This window comes from Simochromis diagramma, unplaced genomic scaffold (assembly GCF_900408965.1).
Source record: "Simochromis diagramma unplaced genomic scaffold, fSimDia1.1 OVJJ01000617.1, whole genome shotgun sequence".
Classification (NCBI taxonomy): domain Eukaryota; kingdom Metazoa; phylum Chordata; class Actinopteri; order Cichliformes; family Cichlidae; genus Simochromis; species Simochromis diagramma.
Genome location: NW_024386953.1, coordinates 1,183,251 through 1,197,151, shown reverse-complemented (window position 1 = coordinate 1,197,151; position 13,901 = coordinate 1,183,251).

Sequence of the window (13,901 nt, the reverse complement as noted above, 5' to 3'; positions counted from 1 at the left end):
CTTCCACATACAGGGAGTGCAGAATTATTAGGCAAGTTGTATTTTTGAGGAATACTTTTATTATTGAACAACAACCATGTTCTCAATGAACCCAAAAAACTCATTAATATCAAAGCTGAATGTTTCTGGAAGTAGTTTTTAGTTTCTTTTTAGTTTTAGCTATTTTAGGGGGATATCTGTGTGTGCAGGTGACTATTACTGTGCATAATTATTAGGCAACTTAACAAAAAACAAATATATACCCATTTCAATTATTTATTTTTACCAGTGAAACCAATATAACATCTCCACATTCACAAATATACATTTCTGACATTCAAAAACAAAACAAAAACAAATCAGCGACCAATATAGCCACCTTTCTTTGCAAGGACACTCAAAAGCCTGCCATCCATGGATTCTGTCAGTGTTTTGATCTGTTCACCATCAACATTGCGTGCAGCAGCAACCACAGCCTCCCAGACACTGTTCAGAGAGGTGTACTGTTTTCCCTCCTTGTAAATCTCACATTTGATGATGGACCACAGGTTCTCAATGGGGTTCAGATCAGGTGAACAAGGAGGCCATGTCATTAGTTTTTCTTCTTTTATACCCTTTCTTGCCAGCCACGCTGTGGAGTACTTGGACGCGTGTGATGGAGCATTGTCCTGCATGAAAATCATGTTTTTCTTGAAGGATGCAGACTTCTTCCTGTACCACTGCTTGAAGAAGGTGTCTTCCAGAAACTGGCAGTAGGACTGGGAGTTGAGCTTGACTCCATCCTCAACCCGAAAAGGCCCCACAAGCTCATCTTTGATGATACCAGCCCAAACCAGTACTCCACCTCCACCTTGCTGGCGTCTGAGTCGGACTGGAGCTCTCTGCCCTTTACCAATCCAGCCACGGGCCCATCCATCTGGCCCATCAAGACTCACTCTCATTTCATCAGTCCATAAAACCTTAGAAAAACCAGTCTTGAGATATTTCTTGGCCCAGTCTTGACGTTTCAGCTTGTGTGTCTTGTTCAGTGGTGGTCGTCTTTCAGCCTTTCTTACCTTGGCCATGTCTCTGAGTATTGCACACCTTGTGCTTTTGGGCACTCCAGTGATGTTGCAGCTCTGAAATATGGCCCAAACTGGTGGCAAGTGGCATCTTGGCAGCTGCACGCTTGACTTTTCTCAGTTCATGGGCAGTTATTTTGCGCCTTGGTTTTTCCACACGCTTCTTGCGACCCTGTTGACTATTTTGAATGAAACGCTTGATTGTTCGATGATCACGCTTCAGAAGCTTTGCAATTTTGAGACTGCCTGCATCCCCCTGCAAGATATCTCACTATTTTTGACTTTTCTGAGCCTGTCAAGTCCTTCTTTTGACCCATTTTGCCAAAGGAAAGGAAGTTGCCTAATAATTATGCACACCTGATATAGGGTGTTGATGTCATTAGACCACACCCCTTCTCATTACAGAGATGCACATCACCTAATATGCTTCATTGGTAGTAGGCTTTCGAGCCTGTACAGCTTGGAGTAAGACAACATGCATGAAGAGGATGATGTGGACAAAATACTCATTTGCCTAATAATTCTGCACTCCCTGTAGTAAAGTGACAAATGAAAATGCATCTGTTACTCAGACAACTCAGATCTGTAATGTTTCACATTCATTATAATGTTGTTGAGGTGACAGTGAGTTCAGGATTTTGCAGAAAACATCAGCAGACCGGCTGATCTCATGTTTGTTTACTTCCTGTTTATGTGATTTTTTCCCTTAGCAAATTCTAAGTGCTTCTTTTAATCACATTATTTTATTGTATGATACCTTGGTGCCACTGGATTTTAACATGTCTCACACTCATACAGCAAGACAGATGGTGGGGGTGTAGTAAGGAAGTTGGGGGAAGCAGACAACTCCACAGGAAGAGTCTTTTGTGTCTTCGAGGACTCTGGGAGGTAGCAAGGGAGTGTGAACCTTAAGGTGTGAAACAGCTGTGTACTGCCTTTTGTTCCTGGAGAAGGTATTTAACTGAGAGCCATGCTGGGCTCAGGGAGACTCTGCTGACCGTCTGTCCCGCGGTCATGCAGGGACTTCATCAAGCTTGGTTGTCTGTTCTTTGTGTGTTTGATTAAAGAATGTTAGCTACCGCTCACCGCTCGTCTGCAGGCTTTATTTGAATGGAAAACTTCCACAACAGGCAAAAAAAAAAGCTTTTTGCTAAAAAAAAATAGATTTAGAGCAGAAGTTTTTTGCACTGCATTTTAAAATGAAAACATATTGCATTTATTTACAATTAAAGACACAGAGCAGGAGGTGTGTTACTGTTTTACATCCACAGACACACAAGAAAAGAAGCAGGCAACATGAGGTCAAGTTATGGCAATTTTATTGGTGTATTTCAGTACATGTATTTAGATTAGAGTTTTTAAAAAACAAACAAACGTCCCAAGAAGAAGGATGGGGAGAAAGAAAGGTGGAGAGAGGAGGAAGAAACTATTGATGTCCTCAAACTCGATGCTGCTGGGTCAGTTCTTTCTCAGCAGGCTGCTCCAGAATCCCCTCCTGTCCTCGGCTTGCTTTTCTTTTGCCTTCAGTTCTTTCAAGGTTTTGTTGAGCTGCTCCTCGGCATCTTTAAATTTGTCTTTCAGCTGCTGTTTGGCCAGTTTCCCTTTGTGTTTGAGGAGCTCTTTAGCTTCCTTTTTGTGCTTTCGTATTTCTTTAAGTGCGTCTTTGCAGTCTTTCTTGGTCACTGCAGAGCCGCTCATTTCTTTCTTGAATACCTTCACCTCAATTTTCTCTTCTGCGAGTTCTTCTTGCACTTTCATCAGTTCCTTCTTCATGTTTTGAGTGTAACTCTTTGTATCTTCCATTTCTTTCTTTGCTTCCTGTATTTTCATTTTCTCTTCCTCCAACACTTTTTGAGCTTCCAACAATTCTTTCTTCATATTTTCAATCTCATTTTCTGCCTCGTGTTTACGTTTTTTCTCCTCTTCAAGTTGTTGCTTCACATGCAGTAATTCCTTTCTTAGTGTTTCAGCTTCAGCCGTTACATTTGCAGCTTCTTGTGTTGCCAACTGCATTTTCCTTCTTTCCTCTCCAAAAGCTTCCTGCACCTCCTGTAATTCCTGCATCACATTTCCTGCCTCCTTCTTTGCAGTTTGATATTTATTTTTGGCTTCTTGTGCTGTGCTTTTCTCTTCCTCCAATGCTTTTTGAGCTTCCAACAGTTCTTTCTTCATGTTTTCATTCTCCTTTTCTGCCTGTTGTTTTCCCATTTTCTCTCCTTTAAGTTTGAGACCCACATGCAGTAATTCCTGCAATACTACTTCAGTTTCAAACTGTGAATTTTTAGCTTCTCCTCTTGATTTTTCTGCCTCTTCTTTTAATTTGATATTTTCAGCCTGCATCATTTGAAGTTCTTCTTGCAGGTTACTCAGCTGTACTGAATTGTGAGGTGAAGCACTCGCCGATCCTCTGCTCGTTCTCCCTCGATTCATTTTGGCCTTTTAAACAAAGGAGCCAACGTTTTGTAGAGGAGTGAAGTGAAGTTTTCGATGTTTTCTTCGTCAACTGTCGTTTGTCCTGCACAGAGATGCTGCTGTAGATGTGTCTCTAGCTGTGTCTGGATACAATGAACAATGCTGTAACTAAGTGCTTGTGTTGCACAGTTCTACTGAACATTCCATTTCATGCATGCTCCGCCCACATGGTCAGGAATGTCAGGTGCTGCATCACCAAATGCTGCTCCCGTTGCCTAGCAATAACAGCTGTTTACTTTTTGGGGTCTGGTTGATTATTTAATAAAGAAAACATGTCCAAGTATTGGGTGCTGAGGCTCAGCGCATATTCTAGCCTGCTGTGTGGGTGGGCAGCTAGAAATCACTGGTGGGCAACATGAGTGAGGAGAAAACTGGAGCAGCCAAGCAGGGAGCTGCAGGTTGCTGGTTTGAGTCTCTGTTCAGATGCTGGTGTCTCCTCTCTCTGAGATGTCTGCAAACAGTCCCAGATAAAACAATAAGGATAATAAACAAACACGTGACTAAAATAACAATTATGACTCTGATGTGTTTCATGTGTAGCAGGATGGCCTCTATACAGCAGTCGCTGCAAGCATCCACATCGCCACACTCACTTTTCTTTAAGCAGGCGTGCTGGGCTCCTCCTAAGGAAAGTTTGAAACTTCATTTCCTTCATGCGGGTGAATTTTTTACCAAATATTTTCATCAAAGCTTCTCCATCACTGACAGGGATTGTTTGGATCTTCACACTCATCTCCACCAACCCTAAAAAATGAGTCTCACTTTGCTCATATAATGCCAGGAGTGTCTCCATATTCCACAAAAGTCTATGCAAACATGTAACAGTATCCCATATTCATAGAAATATTATTGATATTATAACAAAAGCTGTCACCAACACAATTGTCCCAAGTGCTTTTTTTTATTAGTTATTGCAAATGCTCGATTGCAGTTCTTGCTAGATGACAAAACCACTTATTAGGTTTAGAAGGAAATGACTTTTTCTACATGAGGTAAAGTTGGAGAGCTGTTTCCCCAAACTAAATGAAATCATCATTTAAAAAACTACAATCTGTATTTACTCTGAACATCTGTGTTAACATTTGAAATCAGAAACATGTAAGTGTAACAAACATGTTAAAACATAAGAAATCAGGAAGGGGCATGTATAGGAATTTCTTTTACTTATGTATTAACTGTGAGAAGGAAAAACTCCTTTTATAAGGAAGAACTCTGAGGCACAAAGAGCCATCTCCCGTGAACAGTTGGGGATGAGGGCAGAAATGTGTTGCACTTTAAAGGCCAGAGTTCCTCGCTGACAAAAGAGTGCTAAATGATGCAGTTTGTGTTTAGAGGTTTCCAAAGTGGAAACCTGGAAGTTTGGAGTCATGTTTGACCAGGATGTGTCCTTCATTGCACATATTAAACAAATATGTTATTCACAAACATACACATAATTAGTGTGAGGCAGACAATCACCGAGGAGGGAGAACAAAGAAATACAAGAGGTAAAACTAATAATAGTGTATAGATATGTAAGGAAGGTATTATCCTCACCAGATGAACCAGCATACTGCCTGTTCTCTGTCCTTGCTTGAGTGTTTGGTTTCTGGATCTTATTGTGGTCCATTCTCCCCTGTGGGGTGTTGGGATTGGGATGTTGGCTAGGACACATGTTCACGAGGAGAAAAAAAGAAAATAAAAAGAGAGCTATTGATGTATCAGAAGAATATAAAGTGACTGGAGTGTCAGAGCTAGTGGAACATGTGATATTTTCAGTTTCTGCCTCTCTCACCTACCGGATTAAGACAGCTGTCGAAAATTTCCTGAACACCCCCTAAAACAGAGAAAAAAGTAAAGATGTTTGAAAATGTGTTAAAGGAAGCCCAGCATTGGCTGGGTACCTCTGGTGAATTAGAGCTTGTAAAATATTATCATGTAAGCAGAACTCCCAGGGCTTTACTGTGTGCTGGCAGAATGATCTGGGGTGGTATTGATCATTTATTGAGATGTGTACAGTGCTTGCAAGGTGATTTGTCCAATATTCAACAGGATCTCTTTGAAAATGACTTTTACAATGTTATATTAGACCCTTGATTTCCCTAATGACCAGACTCCAACCTTATGGTCCACAGGAGATTCAAAATTGTGTAAACTGGTGTAAATATGTCCAAGAAATCAGTGCATCATGTAATAATTGGTAAAAATTCAATCTTTTGAATACAAACTAATAATACTGCCCAGCTGTCTGAAAATGAGCTCCACACTGCCACGAAGGACCCGGATGAGGATGAGGAGTTCTTCTTCCTCAGTCATTCATGACAGTTACATCAGCTTTCGGGCCAAACAGAACGGCGAACAATACTGCCTTACACATACAACTGTCATCATAATGTGTATACTGATATATTATTTGGTGACTACTTTGTCCCCGTACATATTACAGAGCAATAAAAAAAGCTGCATTTTAAATGCACCGTGTGGACATCTGTAACTGTGATCAAGAGCCAGGACAGAGGAGAAAAATAGTAAAGGATGAAAAAATACAAAAACCAAAGTTACATAAACATGAAGACCTGTTCATTTATTATGTACCTGTGAAGGGAATGTACATGTATAATGATGAGTACTGCCCAGGTCTGTCCACGCTGATAAAGCACATTATAACCAAAAATGATTAAATTACAGAACAGCCCGATTACATTTTCATGGGCAAAAAACACAAAAACTGACCTCAGCATTCGGTTATTACAGTTTCTGGAGGTCCTGTTCTAACTATGCGCTACGTAATTTCACTGTGCAATGAAAGGTCCTGAGCATCAGTCTGTTAGCAGGCAAACACTCGGCCGCATGGCTGAGATGCAGCGACTGGGGTTTGAGTCCCATCCAGGGCCCTTTGCTGCATGTCCTCGCTGTCCACTGTACCACTACCCAATAAAAAGGGCAAGAACACCCCCACCAGAAAGGAAAGGTTCTGCAGACAGTAAACATCAAGTTCTGTTTCAAACGAGTTTGTGCCATCATCTGTGATGATTAAGGTTTAAGCAATTTTAAGGCAGTTTGACAGATGAGTCATCTGAGAGAAAACAATCACAAACTGAATTGTCATGCATGTCAGCATATTCCCACAAAGTGCACTAATAAACTTGTCAGTTACTCACCAGATTTGCTTCCCATCAACTTTTTTTACTTCCCTAAATTGAGCACTGAAAGATCACTTTTAATAAACTGTAGGAGCTCTTCTGCTCATAATCTGGGCTTCTTGGATGGATCAGTACTGTGAAAACTAGCAGCAAAACTAACTGAATGTTGCCTGGATATGACACAGGCAAGTATTCCAATTATATTCCAAGTATTCCAACTTTATAGAACTGAACAACCTAATTGTCCAGTGATCATCTCCACATTAGGCTGCCTGGGCCGTGGTACGGAGACACATGCATACACTCAGTGCATGGGTTTCCGAATGAACACGTTAACAGGCAGTTAATTTCCCCACGGTGATCATCTCCAGGGTCAAGCACAGGCAGCCAGAGATCTATGGCTAGTGACGAGGGACACAATAAATCCAACCTATAAAATGTGGACCAGCCTCATTAGTCACAGCTTTCATTATGGCACGGCAGTATGTGTCAGTGTGCTAATGTGCCATCCTTCCACCGTTTCACTGGAACTATATATGTATGTGTATATGTTTAAAGCATGTGTGTCTCATTAATATCTGTTCAGGCCCTGAGGAATCGCTTTTCCCACTGACACTGGACGTTTAACAGAGTCTTAGCTGCTATGTCATGTTTCTGTCAAAGCTTCCTGCCGTTTGTTCACACGACACTTACACACTGGTTGAGGGTGACAACAGGTTTGGCCATCTTCATTTCAGGGTTGATTTCCTAAGAGACAAGAAAGTGATACTGAGACAAAGTAATGACAAAGTGTCACCATCTATTCAGCGATATATTTTCTTATCAGAGTGCGAAGCACATATTCATTACCAAACAGGACTGGACAGAAGGCAGACTGCAGTGTTTCCACAGTGGAACAGTGAGCCAGACCACAGCAGCACTGCAGTGTAGTGTGCAGCAGAGGTGGATGGTGATGGGGACAATGACTGTACGCTTTCTGGAACTTTACAGGGGCGGCATCATGTTTGTATTAGTAAGGTGGGAGGCTTGTAGCTATGCTTAAATCCAGCACATATACTGTCATCACTGACACAGAGTTTACAGTCGACTATGAACAGCTGTTGTGCTGAGCGGATTATGTTCATGGTATAATTAGTGTTTTAAATTGTGAATGGTAGAGTTTTATTAGCAGTTTTTCAATGAACTGAAACATGAAAGTAAAAGAAACATAAAGTGGAGCCGTGCACTGTGTGTCTGGTTATGCCTTTGTGTGTTCTTGTGGTGAACTTGTGGGTTATGTGTATGCATCATGTTGAACCTTTGCCACATGGGTGTTTAAACAGAAAGTGCCCAAGAGGAAGGCAGCATGCAAGAGGACGAATCTCACATCAAACAGATTTGATTTATGGTTTATTTCTCATACATGCTGGCTTATAAAATGCAACTTTGAAGGCAACCCTCGTGTTTGGGTTTACATCCATGGAGTCTGTAATTACGTGTTTCCTAAACAGCACACGTGAGATTGTGCTTTGCTAGTCTTTCTGTTTTGTCAACCCTGCAGCAACCATCCAACCTGCATTCACAAAATATTACAGCTATTGTCTGAACCAGGGGTACGCAAATATGAAACATTTAAGTTAATTTACTGACTGAACTCTTATGAGATGAAATAATTAAATAATTGTGGCTGTTATGGATTCTAGTTACTTACTAGGAATTTTGTCATGACTCTTATATTGAGTGATGTGTAAATTTCAGCTGCGTATTGAGTGTAACTGTGCGTACTTGTTCTATTTGAGGATGGAACAGCTTTGTTCAAAGACTCATGGGACTGTTAATGTTTCATTTCAAATTATTGATATGGACATGACTATTTCTATTGCACAAAAAGACGAGAGCGCCATGGTAACAACTGCGTTATGTTGCTAACACAACTTTGGCTCTTTGCAAGCAGCTGCACAGACAACATGCTAACGTCAAGCTAGCCAAGAACCCAGAGTGATGATGATGTTCTGCTGGGATGAGTGACCCCAGTCCAGCAGCCAGACCCAGGACTTCAGCAGGTAACTGATGAGCAGTCAGGCTGGAGTCCCCGTTTCCACCTGCTGTTTTGTTGTAGCTCCAACATGTACAAACATTTGATCACACAACGTGCAGTTAATTTGGCTGTAATGTCTTTACTATCCAAATTGCCACTAGGTGTGAATGTGCGAGTGAATGTGAGTATGAATGGTTGTCTGTCCTTGTGTGTTAGCCCTGTGACAGACTGGCGACCTGTCCAGGGTGTACCCCGCCTCTCGCCCTATGACAGCTGGGATTGGCACCAGCACCCCCCGCGACCCTGAAAAGGATAAGCGGTAGCGAATGGATGGATGGATGGATGTCTTTACTATGTTGTGGTTGCTTAAATTGGAGCCAATGAGAACTGATAAGAGAATCAATAGGTTTTGTGTTTAGACTTTGATCTGTGTGGATTTGCTAAGTGGTTTCCAACATTTTTCTGGTCAAGAACAGTGCATGAACAGGCCAACATCAATGTAACTCCTGTTGTGATCAATGACACTAATTTAATCATTTTTGCTCAGACTATACATGCACAAACCTAAATACAACAAACTTGTGATCTCTGCTTTGTTTGCTTCTTTTACTTTCTAACGTGCACTGTTAGAAAGCCAGTTGCATGCCATGTTAATCCAGTGTTAAGAAGAAACAACAGTTCACCTGTTATTTTTAAGAAAATCTGAAAACACCCAGGATTTCAACGTTTCCAAAAGTTGAATTAGTCACTCAAGTTAGATTTATATAAAAGTCATAAATAAATAAATATTTCTTTCCAGAATTTAATATCAATGTAATATCAAGGCCACATTTACTTACAGTCTGCTCTTATGTTTACTGCAGGCCTACTGAACAGGTCGGCTCTGGCACTGAGGGTGACACAAGTGTGAGAGCGAAGTGTTGGGGTGATATGGCACTATGAGGTACGATAAGATGGGACCTGATTCTTTGAGACTTTGTATATATGTAAAAGAAACATACACACTGTGGCGGCTTGGTTATAACAAGAAGTTACATGTTTTCCACTCACTGACACCTCAAATGTAATCAATAGGACGTTCAGACCATGATAATGTTTTTGTGTGAACATTGGGTTAAAAGATGCAGCAGGGCAACCCACCATAAAATGTTGTTGTTATTAAAGATGCTCAAAAAGTGGAAATTGCGACACAACAAAAACTTTACTGGTATCTGGGTTTTGCATAGAGGAGTGGTGGTTCAACAGCACCACTAACAAAGTTTGAGTAGCCACAGAGCTACTGTGCCTGGGATATCAGATGCTTCTCAATGATGTGAGTTGTCAGCAGAGAAAATGAACTGGCTGCTGTTTCTATGTTAGTTTATTGGTGACTATTATCTGAGCAGTTTTTCTCTTCCATCAGTTTTTGTTATTGTGGCAGCATTCAGTAAACATGGGCCTAGGTGTGTTGAATAATATTAGGAAGTATCAGGACAGTACGATTCCAGCCCAGACAAATTCATCCCAGCCAAGCTCCTGTTCTAGGCTGTTTGAGACAAGGCATGTCTCTGTGTAACAGCAGACTGGAGCTTTCTTCTTTTATCCACTGGTATGGGTTCTCTCTTTTCCTTCTTTTCTGCTTTGGACTGATATCAGAGCATTTCCACTTGCTTTCATGTTTCACACTGCAGGCGATGAAAGCTGTCAGTCGAGAGTGCAAAAGGCTAACAGTCATGGAGTTTTAAAAGCTTTACAAGAAGAATTATGGATTTAAGAGTGGTGACTCTCAGGGAAAAAAGGAGGGCAATGAACTTCCACCTCAGAAAAAATGGATGAGTGTGTGTCCTGGTGGGCAATGGTGTAATGGTTAGAAAGGCTGTAGAAGTGTCTTTGGGCAGGACAGGTAAAAACATGCTGCTCATTGTAAGATTGGACTTCAGTGTGTGAGCTATGTTGCTGGTTTACCCAGACTAGTCTGAAAAGAGACAAAGAACATTTTAAAGATGCAAACATTGCATAAATCTTCCAATCATGGTACAGTTTCCTGTGCTGTGCTACTTAGTCTCACAAACACAATCAAAATGTTGTGATTATTTTATAAACTATACAGTTAATAAAATAAGAAATGAATGAAAGAACATTACATTTAAAATAGGAAGATGACATATTGAACATGAGACATTTTTTTTAAATGTATTAATTTAAAGTTTCAACATTAAAAACAGGACCAACAAAAGACTAAAAGAAACCTTGTGTAATACAGACAGGATATCTTACTACTAATTATATTTCTTAGCAAGAGGCTGAAGTAAAGATGGGGAGTTCATGACCCTACAATAAGCTGGCCGGGCAAAGGGCTTATCAATTAAACAATATTTAAGATATAAATATTTTCCTGAACAGAGGCTGGTAGTGTGATCACCGGACTTTCAGATAGTACTGCGCTGAAAACAGACATCATTCTGGAATTAAAATCACTGTATGGGCTCAGCAACACTCACAGTCAGTGGACACAGTTTACTGCAACACACAAAGAAAAAACCTTTATACAAAAAGATCAAGCAACACTTCCACTTTCTCTGGGCTCCTTTAAGGGGAATTGAAGCGAGGTAAGCAACTAACCTTTGGCCTGACCATTTAAAATCTAAAAACAAATCTTTCTGGAATCTGTGGGTTCCATTAATACTGTTGTAATCTGTACAGGTTTCAGAACATCTGCTGCTTCTAAAGCTCCGTCTTTTTAAGTAAGAAGAAAGGAAGGCCTCCCTTGTTTTATTATTCAGTAAAGAATGGAAACAAAGCAATATTGAGTTGGTCTCCTCACTTTCCAGACTCTTGCAGTGTTGTTAAACAAAGAATAATGCATCAGAATGGAATCTTTCCCAACCACGAGCATCATGAGCCCTGTGCCGCAGGCCGTATCACCGGACCTGTGGCCATATGTTCTGGACACGCGGGTAAAGAGAGGGCCTGAGCTGTCAACTGGTCACCACCAGGCAGCGGGGGAGGATGATGGACAGACCTGGCGCACCTAAACGTGTAGTGAGGGTGCGCTGGGAACGCCTGGCAGAGGCCCCGGTCCATGAGATCTTCAACTCCCACCTCGGGCAGAGCTTCAACAGCATTCAGAGGGAGACTGGGGACATTGAGTCTGACTGGACCATGTTCAGCATCTCCATTACTGAAGTCACTGTACTGAGCTGCGACCGCAAGGTGGTGCCTGTCGTGGTGGTGACCCCCGAACCAAATGGTGGAGACCAGAGGTGAAGAAGCAGTCCTATCAGGCTTGGTTAGCATGTGGGACTCTGGAGGCAGCTGACAGGTGCCGACAGGCCGAGCACATGTGCTAAATCTTCAGGAAGCTGTTGGCTTTGCTTTCACATGAGACGCTCGTGTCAGATCAACGTCTTCTTTTTCAGCTCTATGTGATTTTATCTGAACACAAAGTTGATGTGATACTTTTGTGTGTGTGTGTGAATCTCATCTGAAATAATAAAGAGAAATACATGAAATAATGTTAATAAAACCCTGGCAGTCTGGCAGTGCTGACTTTCCAATACTTGGCCCAGTCAAAATGTGAGACGAGAGATCAAATGCTGTGCTGTCCGTCATAAAATGTCTCATCTGGTCACTACATTAAAATACATGAAAGGTTACTACTGCTTAATGCTAACATCGATTGACATTGTAGTTCAGTGAAAAACAAAAAATCAATTCCTGATTTGGAAAACACTTTTAACGACCATCTGACAGTTGTCAGCTGATCACCGATCTGTTGGAATTACCAAAACCATCTTCTTCTAACAGCATCTTGAAAACTCATGGGAGTGTGATATGGTAAACATCTCGAGTTAGCACAGTATGTCACCGCTCACTTTTGACATCACCATATAACAGTTATTGTAACCTACCACCTACCCAGCAGGGAAAATCCCTGTACTGTCCCTCGAATACTCTCTGTATATGAATATGTGCCTGTGGTTGTCAGTGTCTGCTGCTTGATTAGACTGGAGGATATATTCATTTGGATAAAACATGACATTATGACCTGTGTGGCCTACTGTACAAAACATATGTGGTCTCTCGGTGACTTTGACAACTGCTTTTATTTATGAGATTTGAGCTTGTGGACCGTATACCTTTCTGATTATATCATACTGTCATTATCTTCCTGTTAGATAACTTATAGACTTTACCACTCAGGTTATATCACTGTCACAAGTTTAATATGCAAGAATATACAATAATTTCCTTGTCTGTTTAACTGTCACAGTCATCAATACAAAGCCCACACTGGATACAGTTTGCTTTTGTAGCCCACATATTTTCTCTGTGTGGGAGTTGGGTGTGTGCATGCAAATATATGGCTGTTTAAAGTGTGTGAGTGGGGTGGAGAGAGACGATGAGTGTGCAGCTGTGAGAACGATAATATGGTTGGAATTGAAAACCTGACAGAGACAGTGGCTGGGACACATACAGTGCTGACTTTGAATAACCATATATGGAGAACTGAAACGCTTATTAAGGATTTTCAATGGCCTATATCTGAAGTCATATTAGACAACAGGCAAAAGCCAGTATGACAAAGCCTAGCAGCAGGCTGGACAGTACATTCATTTATAACTCCCAGTGTAAGTGGTGCCAGCAGCAGTTGAAAAATATGAAAACTGTAGTAGCAGCAACAGTGATGATGACGCTGGCATTGAGTGAAACAGCATTAGTAGGTCAAGTAAGTCGGGTGAGATCATTAATTATCACTGACTCCATCAGTTTATACTTTTAAAACATAGCCCTACTGCACCAGTGGGCCAGCTCCTGTTTCTGTGTGTGTTTGTGTGTGAATAACGCATAGAGGCCTCTAACTCTGGCACTTTTATTCTTATTTATTTATTTTCTCCCTCATTAGCTTCTCTGTACCAACTCCCTGGTTAAATTCCCTCTCCTAACATACATGAGATTTGTTGTTTTGACTACCTGTTGGAATGATTTCATAGTGGTGTTAAGCATTATTATTGTGAGTGTACATCACTCTTTATCCAATATTAGCAGTGAGATATGGATCAATGATCTGGTAAGCTCATCATCAGCCTCTTTGTTGGTTTCCAGCAGGGTCAGTTCGAGGTTTCTTTGAGATGATTACAGAATATTTTCAAGCGTCTCACAGCCTGAGGTCACTGCCAGGCCTATATTTGGATCACAGCAAGACAGTAGTGACTGTGCAATGTATCTGTACAATGCAACACACACAGTGGAAAGTTTATTCCACTAAAG